The sequence below is a fragment of the Psammomys obesus genome, unplaced genomic scaffold (genome assembly GCF_907164565.1).
Source record: "Psammomys obesus unplaced genomic scaffold, mPsaObe1.curated_primary_1811, whole genome shotgun sequence".
Classification (NCBI taxonomy): Eukaryota; Metazoa; Chordata; class Mammalia; order Rodentia; family Muridae; genus Psammomys; species Psammomys obesus.
The window spans coordinates 862,070-875,196 of NW_026594152.1; positions in this window are offsets into that span (position 1 = coordinate 862,070).

Below are 13,127 nucleotides of genomic sequence, written 5' to 3' on the forward strand. Positions count from 1 at the left end.
ATCTTCAACAAATGGTGCTGGTCTAACTGGATGTCTACATGTAGAAAAATGCAAATAGATCCATACTTATCACCATGCACAAAGCTGAAGTCCAAGTGGATCAAAGACCTCAACATAAAACCAGACACATTAAATCGGTTAGAAGAAAAAGTGGGAAGACCCTAAAACTGGTACAGGAGAAAACTTCCTGAACAGAACCAAGAACACAGGCTCTAAGAGCAACAATCAATACATGGGACCTCATGAAACTGAAAAGCTTCTGTAAAGCAAAGGGCACCGTCCTCAAGACAAAACAACTGCCTATAGATTGGGAAAGAATCTTCACCAACCCTCTATCTGACAGAGGGATAATATCCAGTATACGTAAAGAACTAAAGAAGTTGAAAAGCAACAAATCAAGTAATCCAATTAAAAAAATGGGGAACAGAGCTAAACAGAGAATTCTCGATACAGGAATATCAAATGGCAGAGAAACACTTAAAGAAATGCTCAACCTCATTAGCCATCAGGGAAATGTAAATCAAAACAACCCTGAGATTTCATCTTACACTCATCAGAATGGCCAAGATAAAAACCTCAAGTGACAACACATGCTGGAGAGGTTGTGGAGAAAGAAGAACCCTCCTCCACTGCTGGTGGAAATGTAAACTGGTACAACCACTCTGGAAATCAATCTGGTGCTTTCTCAGACAACAAGGAATAGCGCTTCCTCAAGATCAAGCTATACCACTCCTAGACATATACCCAAAAGATGCTCAAGTGCACAATAAAGACATTTGCTCAACCGTGTTTGTAGCAGCTTTCTTTGTAATAGCCAGAAGCTGGAAACAACCCAGATGCCCCTCAAATGAAGAATGGATACAGAAATTGTGGCACATCTACACAATGGAGTATTACTCTGCAATAAAAAAAAAAAAAAGGAAATCATGAAATTTGCAGGTAAATGGTGGGATCTGGAAAGGATCATCCTGAGTGAGATATACCAGAAGCAGAAAGACACACACTGTATATACTCACTCATATAGACATATAATATAGGATAAACTTACTAAAATCTGTACACCTAAAGAAACTAATCAAAAGGGAGGATTCTGGCTAAAATGCTCAATTCCCACCCTGAAAGGCAAAGAGGATGGACACCAGAAGAAGAAGAAAACAGGAAACAAGTTAGGAGCCTCCCACAAAGGGCCTCTGAAAGGCTCTGCCCTGTAGACTATCGAAGCAGATGTTGAGACTTATGGCCAAACTTTGGGCAGAATGCAGGGAATCTTATGAAAGAAGTGGGAAATAATAGTAAGATCTGTAGAGGACAGGAGGTCCACAAGGAGAGCAACAGAACCAAAAAATTTGAGCACAGGGTTTTTTCCTGAGACTCATACTCCAACCAAGGACCATGCATGGAGATAACCTAGAACCCCTGCACAGATGTAGCCCATGGCAGTTCAGTGTCCAAATGGGTTCCATAGTAATGGGAACAGTGACTGCTTCTGACATGAACTGATTGGCCTGCTCTTTTATTACCTCCCGCTGAGGAGGGAGCAGCCTTACCAGGCCACAGAGGAAGACAATACAGCCACTCCTGATGAGACCTAACAGGCTAGGATCAGAAGGAGGAAAAAGAAACCCTCCCCTACCAGTGGACTTGGGGAGGGGAGTGTGTGGAGAAGGTGAAGGAAGGCAGGGGTTGGGAGGGAAGGAGGGAGAGAACTAGAGGAGGGATACAAAGTAAATAAAGTATAATTAAAATTAAAAAAAAAAACTAGCAATCATTGAGAAGATAAGATCCTGGAGAGGGTGAAAGGGAAACAGAGCTCCTACATCCTGCTTCTGAGAATGTAAATTGGTGCATCCACCACAGAGATGACTATGGAAGTTCCCCCTAAACAATTAACACTAGAACTGCCACTACATGGCCATCCTGGTCCTGGGCACACACTGGCAGCAAGCTAAGGAGGCACGGGTTATGGCTACCTGCTGATCAGTGATTATCACAGCGCTCCTCACAGCAGCCAGCTCATGAAGACAGCCTGAGTGTCCACCAGCGTGTGAACGGATGAACACAACGTGGGACAGTCAGGCGTGGTAACTCACACTGGTAACTGCAACCCTCAGGAGGCTGGAGCAGGAGGAGAGTCACAAGTTCAAGGCCACTTGGATTCCATAGTGAGTTCCAGGGTGTCCTGAGCTGTGGAGTGAGACCTTGTGTCAGAAACTAAAAGTAAAAAAATAGAAAGGAAGAAAATGTGGAATAAACAGACAATGAAGTCTATTTATTCAGTCATAGACAATGAAATCGTTTGTTTTAAGGAAAATGAGCAGAAGTGGAGATTATCATGTAAGTGAAATAAGCCTGGGTCAGAAAAACAAACATCATGCTTTCTCTCAGATGTAGAATCTAAAGAAGAAAATTTAAAAAAACACAAATATTGAAAGGGGCCTATTACAAATCTAAAAGGGGCTTTGTAAAAGAGTAATGGAGATGAACATGATAAAAATATACCATAGGCAAGATGAAAATGTCACATTAAAATCCATTTTACACAATCAATATACCCTAATAACATATATAAGAAATAAAGCAACTGAGGGGGCATACGCAGGTTACACACAGTAAGTTTCATGCTGTATGTGTGAGCATCGGGGTTCACATATTTTAGCAGAACCTATATTCTTAATACAGTGTAAATGCCATGTACATAGTTCTCAAATGTGTAGTTAGGATCAGAAGGAAGGAGAGGAAGACCTTCCCTATCAGCAGACTTGGGGAGGGGCATGCATGGAGAAGGGGGAGGGAAGGTGAGATTAGGAGGAGAGGGGGGCTTATGAGGGGAATACAAAGTGAATAAAGTATAATTAATAAAAATTAAAAATTTAAAAAAATGCTACAAAAAAAAAGAACAACTAGAAAAAGTAGCCTTCACCAGCATTTACAAATTTATTTTCTGAACATTTTTGCCACGTACTTGGTTAACTCCACTGATTCACAACTCCTAGGTAAGGTGAACTGGATACACCCTTTTACCAAATGCCTAATGTTGGCCTTTGGTTACCCATACAAAGAGGCAGACACAGAAGTCAACCAAAGATGCTTTAATGAAGTTCAGGAAAGTGCTGAGGTGGGTAGATCCATCTCCATATTTTCGGTCTTGGGCCTTGCAGTGCTAATTCAAATGCTGTGTTGCACGTGTTGGGTGGTGCTCCATCACACAGCAGTGTTCAGGATGCGGGCACCAATCAGAATACATCACTTCATTCCAGAAGCATTCATGATGGCAGACACCATGAGAGTGAGAGCAGCCATCATGGTCCCCTATTCCAGAGAAAAAAAACAAAGACACCTGCATCAGTCCTGAGGTTCAGGCAGAGGCCAGAGGCCCAGGCGATAAAAGGGAGGCACTGGAAGGAGTGGTCACCTCTAGAGGTTTGAGGACCTCGCATTATCTCACATCCTCTAAGGACACTCAGTACCAATCCCAGCCCTTCAGAAATGCTTCCTCTTGGAAGTGCAGTGACTTACAAGGCTTAACCAGCATGGTGGGTTATGAGGTTAACAAATGAACCATCAGAAGCTATCGACCTGGATTTGAACTCTATCTGTGTCCTAAGCCAGCTGGTAGACCTTGAGCTGGTGACTTCCTTCCTAAGGCTCTGTCTCCTCTTTTCTAGAGATGTAGATGTCTCAGAGAGCTGTGGGAATGAACAGCATAGACAATGTAGCTCAGTTGGTGCTTGCCTAGCATGTGTGAAGCCCTGAGCCCCAGCCTTAGCATAGCAAAGATTGGGCATGTTGGCTCATATTTATAATCTCAGCACTCAAGTGATAGGGGCAGGAGGATCAAGAGTTCAAGGGTCTTGTCAGCAATACATGGTGAATTTCGAGATCTGCTTCAGCTACCTGAGACCCTGTCTCTAAAAAAAGTAAAGTGCAAATAAAATTAGTCATTACTTGATTTGTATAAAAACACTAGTATTAAATAAATCCACCTGAAAGTATAGAACCTCAGCAAAGACTGAGCAGTTTAAGATGTTATAAAATGAATCACTGAACTGGAAAAAAAATATTAGCAAATAATGAAACCTAATGGCTTAAGAGGAATACAAAGTTGAAAGCATATTTAAAGAAGAAAAGACCCACACCTGAGAAAAATGCACATAATTAATAACCATAGGGAGCCTGACCCAAGCACTGTGTCTAAAATAGAACCCATCCACTCAGGGACAGCACAGGAGAGGAATGGAAAGACAATAGGAGACAGAGGACCAGGACACCAGCTGCTAAGCACTGTCTTCTAGACATGACTGGGATGCTATGCCCATGAACCCTAACACTGTGGCTACATACTAAGACCTTCATGACCACACCAATGGACACACTAACTTGGATTGAAGAACTCTCACAGGGCCTCACTCCCTAGAGGAAGAGCTATAGGCAATCCATGGTGGCTGAGAGGGGAAGAAACAATTATCTCTAGGGATCAGCTCCCTGATAAATTATGCTAGGTGGTCATCCCTAAACACACACATATATGAGCATCACTGTATGAATAAATTCAGTAGACTACACACTACTTAGTACACACACACACACACACACACACACACACACACAAGCAGGCACCCACACCCAGGACACAAGAGGTTTATTTTTTACTAACACTTATTGAAAATAATGTTTTATGGCAGAATAAAGATTGCTGTCATGTACTCAAGCTATTCATGCCTTCCAAGGACAAAGGACAAGGGACTGTTCATATCTGACATTACAAATATTACCTCGTTGGGCCTTCCTGAGGACCATAACAGGGACAGAGCCTCAGAACAGCAAATTGGACACAAATTAACTGTTAAGTGCACAATACTTGTAGAACTCTAACTAAATGACAAGGTAAAACCGGGCTGCCAGAGCTCAGTGACAGAGTGTTGGTCTATCATGAGGCATCAAAAATACAAATATAAAATGACTGTGTAAAAGACTCAGTGGCTAAACGTCCTGACAAAGAGCCACACAGCACTATGTAAAGATGGGCGTATACTGAGAACATGTGCAGACAGGTTCCATGGCCTGAGACCAAGTTACTGCAGAGGGATTTGTGGGAAGACAGTGAAAGGAGGAAGAAGGGTCTATCCCATCATTCCTAGCTGCCTGGTGTGTGACTCAGTGGTAGAGCACTTCCCTGACATCCATTAGGCCCTGGGTTCTTTACAAACCATGGAAAAAGAGAAGGAAAGAAGGGAATATAAAAATAGGTTATGAAATTAAATCTGAAGCAGGAGGAGGAATTCATGGGTGTTTATTTTCCATGGCTCTGATGACTGCAAAGCTTAGGGACATTGGCCAACCAATAAGAATTATAAAGAATAATTATGGAAAACATTTCCTAAAGCATCCTGTCACACAAGAGACTGAGGAAGCTACAAAAGACAAGAAAGACAATATTACAAAGATCAACACCTTAGATCTAAGGCTCTCCCACTGCCTGCAAGAGGGATGATGGTAGCAATAGATTCACCATTGGCTTAGAACAATTAGCTAATCTCTGTGAGTTCAAAGGCAGCCTAGTCTACAAAGTGAGTTCCAGGACAGTCAGGGCTGTTATAAAGAGAAAAAAACATAAAACATAAAACCATTACTCTAAAATAAACAAATTTAACTGAGTAATAAAGTATCCACTCTCTCCTGAGTCCAGCTGGTATTAAGGGAAGAAGAAAAGGGAGGATGAAGGTAGAAAACTTGGAGGCCTAATCCTTTCTCCAAGCCAGAACTGTATCTCAGATCATAAGAGGCTGATGCAATTAGTTACAGATTTATATGGAATCCTTGCAGCTCCAACTCCCAACTTTCCTACCAACAGAATAGAAGGTTCTGGTACTCTCTGATGAATTACAGGAAACAAAGAAGCTGCCTTTATTGCCCACCAAAATTTCAGTGTTCCCAGGCTTGACCTTTCTACCTAATTTTTTGTTACATAAAAAATTAGCAATTAGGAAATTGAAACAGAGAAATGAGTTGCTGGGCAGGTTTTATTCCAAGATGTGACTCTGCCCATTGTCCCAAACAACCTCATATCCATCCCACCATCTATCCAGACTCTGTCCCTCCTCTGAAGGGGGCTGGGTTACCTGGAATGACCTGGAATTGAAGCAGCAGCTGAGCCATGGCCAACACTGCAGTCTTCATGGCTTTAGGAAATGCAGGGTGTTGACCTGTGTCTAGAAAAACACTAGACACTGGGTGAGAGCTCTGGATGCCTGCTGCCTGTAATCAGCTGGGACACGTGTTCTCAGAGGTCCACAGGTACACTCTGCCTCACCAGCCCTAGGCCTCCACCCCCACAGCACTGACCACACACTCCTAAGCTAACACTCCCTTATCCACTCAAGGACCAGCAAGACTAACTCCTTTAAAGGCCAGAGTATCCCACTGTAAAATATATCAGGCTTTAACAAAAAGCCAACCCAGAATCCTCTACTCTGGAGGTAAAGGAACTTATGGGTCCACAGCCTTAAGTGAGAAGCTGTTCACAATTCATGGCTGCTGGGAGAGTGAGATGTGTTTTTTTAGAGTGTGGTCTCTAGTATACTATCTATGCTCCATTGAATGGTCCCACATCCATGAGCGTATGTGCAGTGCAAATTGGACTAGCTGAGATATTTTAATAGGGTGGGGCTAGAAAGACGACTCAGTGGTTAAAATCACAGCCTGCTCTTTAGTGGAACCCACATGACAGCTCACACTGTCAGCAATTCCAGTTCCAGGGGATCCAACACCTACTTTTCACTTCTGTGATGCAGGTGGTAAACAGACATACACGCAGACAAACACCCACAACCCCTGAACCACCCCACACACACTATAATATATTTTTAACAAAGACAGACATGCAGTTGGGAGGAAGGTAAGGAGGTGGGAGATGGATCTGAGGGAAATCAGAGGAAGGAGTAGGGGTTACAAGCTCAAAATAGATTGTGTGTGGATATATAATTTTCTAGGAATTCTGGAAAATATTATATGTCAAGTGTTAATATTTATAAAGATCCTCAACACTGCAAGACTCATACCATGGTCTACAAAGTCCTACACTGGCAGCTCATCCAGGAAAGCGCTTGCCACACAAGCATGAGGTTCCAAGTATGATCCACAGAATCTATATAAAAGAAGCAGAAGCACGGTGCGGTGGCCGAGATATTTAATCCTAGCAATCGAGAGGCAGAAGCAGGTGGACCTCTATGAGTTTGAGTCTAGCCTGGCCTATATACAGAGTTCTAGGACATCCAAGGCTACATAGTGACACAGCTGTCTCAAAAAAAATTAGATGTGGGCACACTTAAAGATGATACACACTTAAAGTCCCTGTGCTGAGAAGATGGAGACAGGCACTCTGGAGCCCTGGGGAATCACTGGCCGGCCAGCCTAGTGAATCAGCTTGTCACAGGACAGAGAGACCCTGTCTCAAAACACAAGCTGATGGCTCTTAGAAATGACACCCAAACTTGACTTTTGGCCTCCTCACCTCAAATGACCATATCCAATCACAGATGTCATGATTCTGAGGTAGTTTAGATGAGATCCTTTAAAATTAAAGAAAAAAAAACTTTTTATAAAGAAATGTTATCTGGGCATGGTGGCACAAGCCTTTAATCCCCAGAATTGATGGGCAGAGGCAGGTGAATCTACACAGCGAGTTCCAAGACAGCCCAGATTTCAGAGAAGAACCTTGTCTCAAACAAACTCACAAACGCACACACACAAAGAACTCTTTTATTTTTAGTATATGTGTTCCTGTGTGTGGGTATTTGCACACGAATGCAGTTGCCCTAAGAGGCATTAGATCCTCTGCAGCTGGAGTTACAGGCAGTTGTCAGGCACCATGGGTGCTGGACGCTGCACTCAGGTCCTCTGGAAGAGCAGGGCACACTCTGAACAGCCTTCGCTCCAGCCAGACAAGTCCTTTCTCCAGGTGCCCTTCTCCATGGGAACTAAGAGAGGACACTGCCCACACTTTCAGCAGAGTGAGCTTCTCAAGCTGTTCTCTATCAAAGAAAAGCCCTCCCACTGCCTAAAAGGCTCCGTTTTAGGAAGCCTTTCAGCATTGAAGCCAAGAAAGGTAGAAATTAGTCAGCTAATTGTCCCAGCTGAGACCCCTGTTTGTGTGATCCTAGTCTCTCACAAGGATCAGCGTCAGCAGTGAGCAGATTGGAGCCTGCAGAGTAAAACACTCAGTCCAGCCCACTGTGGTTCTTAGGTCACTGCAGGTACACAGATGATTAAAGGCCACAGAAGCCTAAGGTTTTGCCACCAATGATGGCCCCACTACTTGGTCTTACCTCTAGAGTCAGTCCCAGTTCCATGACCCCTAATCTTTAATTCTGTACAGTTTCTTTACCTCAGCTGCCTCAGCAAGGTTACATGGAGATCCAGGTAAGGGGTCTAAGAAAGACACCCCAGCCTGGATATCTTTCTGGACAAACTACAGACTGTCCTTGATTCCACTGCTGATGGCAGCCTTGGCTCTCTTCTTGGAGCTGGCTTCACAGAATCTTAGTGCTGGCCCCACTCAGCCTTAGGAAGACTGGTTACAAGGAGTGTGGGGGTGATCTTGGTTTTCAACTTGACACATTTGGGAAGACAGAACCTCAGCTAAGGATTGGCTCCATCAGACTGGCCTGTGGGTCGGTCTATGTGTCATGTTCTTGACTGTCATTTAACACAGGAGAAGAGCAGCCACTGTGGGCAATACCATGTTTAGCTATAGATCTAAGCTTCGAACACAGAGGTAAAGAGAGACAGAGAGAGATAGACACACAGAGAGACTAAATAAGTGGAACATATTCCTCATAGTCTTCTGCTTCAGTTCCTGTCTCCAGGCCCCTGCCTTGAATTCTTGCTTTGTCTTCTATCAATGAAGGGCTATAATCTCAAAGCCGAATAAACATTACCCAAGTTGCTTTTGGTCAGGGTTTTCATCATAGCAAGAGAAAAGCGTAAGTGGGAAAAGCGAGTCTTAAGTGTTCTCTCCTCTAGACCCCAGAAGCAGACCTGTGTTCCCAAAAGAGAAGCCAGACAGGACACAGCAGTACAGAAAGCAGCCAGTGGATTTCTTAACTCAGCCAGGTAGACCGTGGTGGTGCACACTTCACAGCAGGAGCCAGCTGAGCCAAGCAGAAATGGCGCTGATCCTGGCAGGCACAGGGCTCATGGCTCTCTTCCCTCTGTCACCCTCCCCCCTGTGCCTCCTCCGGGGTGGAAACACCCAGGAAACAGGTGAGCTCTTTTTGACAGCCCATTTACTCATAAGTCAGTCTGTAAGTTTATGAGTAAATATACATGATTCATGAATATATACAAGCATTTACATAACCTCTAAAGTTGCAAACTTCACCAGAGGAAAAGGTAACTGCCATGTGGGCATGCGCCCCTGGTGAAGCTGTCTCGCGAGCTTGTTTGACCTGAACTAGACCTAGCCCACCATCATCGATTTTCGTCAACTCTTCTTTGGGGCCATCAGCTGGCCCAGCCAGAGACACCACCACCTCTCTTTAAAATCTGTTGTGTTAGCCACCACTACCTGACTTTGGGTCAAACTGAGACGCCTGGGTGAGAATGGGGTACTGTTAGTCTCTCCCGAAGCTAATCCCCTGCCGAACCAACACCCTCCCATCCTGGGTCCCTGAAATAATCGAGAAGAAGTTTTAAGTTTCTCAAACCTTCAAAGTCTTAATCCTTCCTTTTGGACAGACTTGACTGATTTTTTTAAGTAATTTTACAAGGTTAAGCTTTGTCTTTCGAACACCCAAGAATTGCAGAATGTTGCATTCCAGCAAGCTCTGAGCAACACAATGCCTTCCAATGACCTTGGACAGTCAACTATGTCATGAGAAAAGGCAGGAGGGCAGCTCAGAGATAAACATCTTTATACATTAGTCCTGAGACTGTAGCTTGGGAAACAAATGGCATTGGCTCCCCGAACAAATGGGGAAGTTAGCAAGTGGCTACATTCTCCTGCAGGGCCAAGGGAAGGAGGGGAGAGATTGCAGCGATGCCTGCTGCACAGGAGACTCACTGCTGAGTGCAGGAGGGGCAGGCTGAGCCCACAGCTCTTAGCCTCTTTATTCTGTGCATGGATTCCCAGAAGAATGAGCTACCCCTGCCTGCAGCATGGTTCCTCGGGAATGGGGGTGGATAAGAAACAGGAAATAGTCCTTGCTTCCCGCACAGCAATCATCCCCTTCAGAAAGAAACAAAGGGAAAACTCTAAAACAGAGAACTCTGGGTTTTGATGGGCCACCTTCTGACATTTTCAAATTTTAAGTTATGAAATGATCTTTATTTCACAATAAAACCTGCTTGTTCTTAATTTCACTTGCTATGGATTTTGAATCAGTTAAGCACATGGTTCCTGTAAATTTCTAAAAACACCCTTTTATTTTTATGTATGGCTATCGTGCCAGAATGTATGTCTGTGCACCGCATGAATTTAGTACCCCCAAATGGGTGTCCAGGAGAGGGGTGTGCTCTTCTTTGCAGTCCATTTTACCCTGAAGTCAGTCTGCTATAGGTATATTTATAAGATGCAAGAATATATAAGGGGTTTAAGCATCCCTAAGATTGCAGAGTTTACTAGCTTAAGGGCAATTGTACTCTGGGATGCTCCCCTGGTGAGGGGATTCCTGGAGCTGGTTTGAGCTGAACCAGACAGAGTCCAGCACCATCTTTTCTGCCTGTTTTGGTAAGCGAGGTAAACCTGACCCAGCCAGACAGACTATCACTGCCTGTAGAACTCTTTGTCTGAGGTTTTTGTTGTTGTTTGCTTGTTTTCTGTTTGTTTGTATATGGTGAATCCCTTAGTCAGTTTCCTGGCACTAAACTCCTCAGTTTTTTTCCCCCCTTGTGCTTGCTTTCTTTTTTTTTTAATAACATTTTTATTACAATTCATTCACTTGATATCCAGGCTATAACCCCCTCCCTAGTCCCCTGACAATCCTGCCCTCCCTCCCTCCTCTTCTCCCCTGTCCCTCCCCAAGTCTACTGATAGGGGAGGACCTCCTCCCCCTCCAAATGACCTTAGCCTATCAGGTCTCATCTGGACTGTCTGCATTGTCTTCCTCTGTGGCCTGGTAAAGCTGCACCCTACTGGGGGAGATGATCAAAGAGCCAGCCACTGAGTTCATGTCAGAGACAGCCCTTGTTCCCCTTACTAGAAAATGCACTTGGAGAATGAGCTGCCATTGGCTACATCTGTGCAGGGGTTCTAGGTTATCTCTATGAATAGTCCTTTGATGGAGTATCAGTCTCAGAAAAGACCCGTAGGCCCAGATTTTTTGGTTTTGTTGCTCTCCTTGTGGCGCTCCTGTCCCCCCCAGGTCTTTCTTTCTCCCTCTTCTTCCATAAGAATCCCTGCACTCTGCCCAAAGTTTGGCTATGTGTCTCAGCCTCTGCATCTACTCTGCTGGGAAGAGTCTTTCAGAGGCCCTCTTTGGTAGGCTCCTGTCCTGTTCGCTGTTTTTTCCCTCTTCCATTGTCTATACAGTTTGCCTTTCTGAATGAGGATTGATCATCTTACCCAGGGTCCTCCTTCTTGATTAGCTTCTTTAGGTGTACAGATTTTAGTATGTTTATCCTATATTGTATGTCTAATATCCACTTATAAGTGAGTATATGCCATCTGTGTCTTTCTGCTTCTGGGATACCTCATTCAGGATGATCTTTTCTAGATCCCACCATTTTCTGCAAATTTCATGATTTCCTAGTTTTTAATTGCTATGTAGTTCCATTTTCTAAATGTACCACAATTTCTGAATATATTCCTCAATTGAGGGACACCTGGGTTGTTTCCAGATTCTAGCTATTATGAATAAAATTGCTATGATCATGGTTAAGCAAATGTCCTTGTTGTGTACTTGGTAATATTTTGGATCTATGCCTAGGAGTAGCATAACTGGATCATAAGGTAGCACTATTCTTAATTGTCTGCGAAAGCGCCAGATTTATTTCCAAAGTGGTTGTACAAATTTACATTCTCACCAGCAATGGAGGAGGGTTCCCCATCCTCTCCAGGATATGTTGTCACTTGAATTTTTTATCTTAGCCATTCTGATGGCTGTAGGCTAAGCTCCTCCTTAACACTGGGTTTTTCATACTTTGTAAGAGGCTAATATCACATATTGGCATCAAAGACTCATATGCCAATATTTATTCTTATTTTTTATTATGAAACAGAAATGCTCTTTTCTAGACTTTTATTTGTCTAGAGTTGGAGACAAAGGCCCTGGGTTGGCACAGCCAACACATAGCTTTTTGTTTGTTTTGTTTTCTTCAAAGGTATACTTGCTGTTCAAAACCATGCAGGAGAAGGCAGAGAGAGTTTGCTTCCCTAAATGGCTTATACAATTGCTTACCCAGAAGGAAGAAAGAAGACCACGGCTATTCCCACTGCACAACTCATCATGCATAGCCAAAAATACAAAGTTATCTAGACTTCACATCCCTGTGAAAGTATACTAGAGAGAAGTAGCTTAAAGGGAGAAGATGCTTCTTTTGGCTCAAAGCTTCAGAAGTTTCAATCATTTTGTCTGAGTCATTGGTGAGATGGAACATCGTGGCAAGAGACAATAGCAAAGCTGCTTACATTGTGGTGGCCAGGAAGCAGAAGAAAGAGAACACCAAGTGAGCTGACTTTTCTCTTTGGTTCCTGGCCTATGGGATGGTGCTACCCATAGTCAGGGCAAGTCCACCTTCCATAACCTCTCTGTGCATGCCCTCAACAGACACACTCAGAGATGTGCTCCACTAGTCTCAGAGACACTTCCCAATCCAGGCAAGCTGACAGTGAACGTTTGTAACCATCACAGATGCAGCATGGCCTTGTAATAACTTGAAATGATGATCTATTGATTCTTATGGCTGCCATTCAACACCACAATGGAGAAGTAAAAGCAGATTTTTTTTTCTCCACTATCCTGGACACTACAAGTTCAAAATCAAAATGGTGACAATGGTAGCTCCTTCAGAGACCCAGAGGTGTGTGTGCTGTGTCCTCTCTGCTGGTCCCCTGATGCTGCTGACCCTTGGCATGCTTGCAAAGGCACAGCTTCAACCTGCTCCTCCTTCATCATACAACATTTTCATG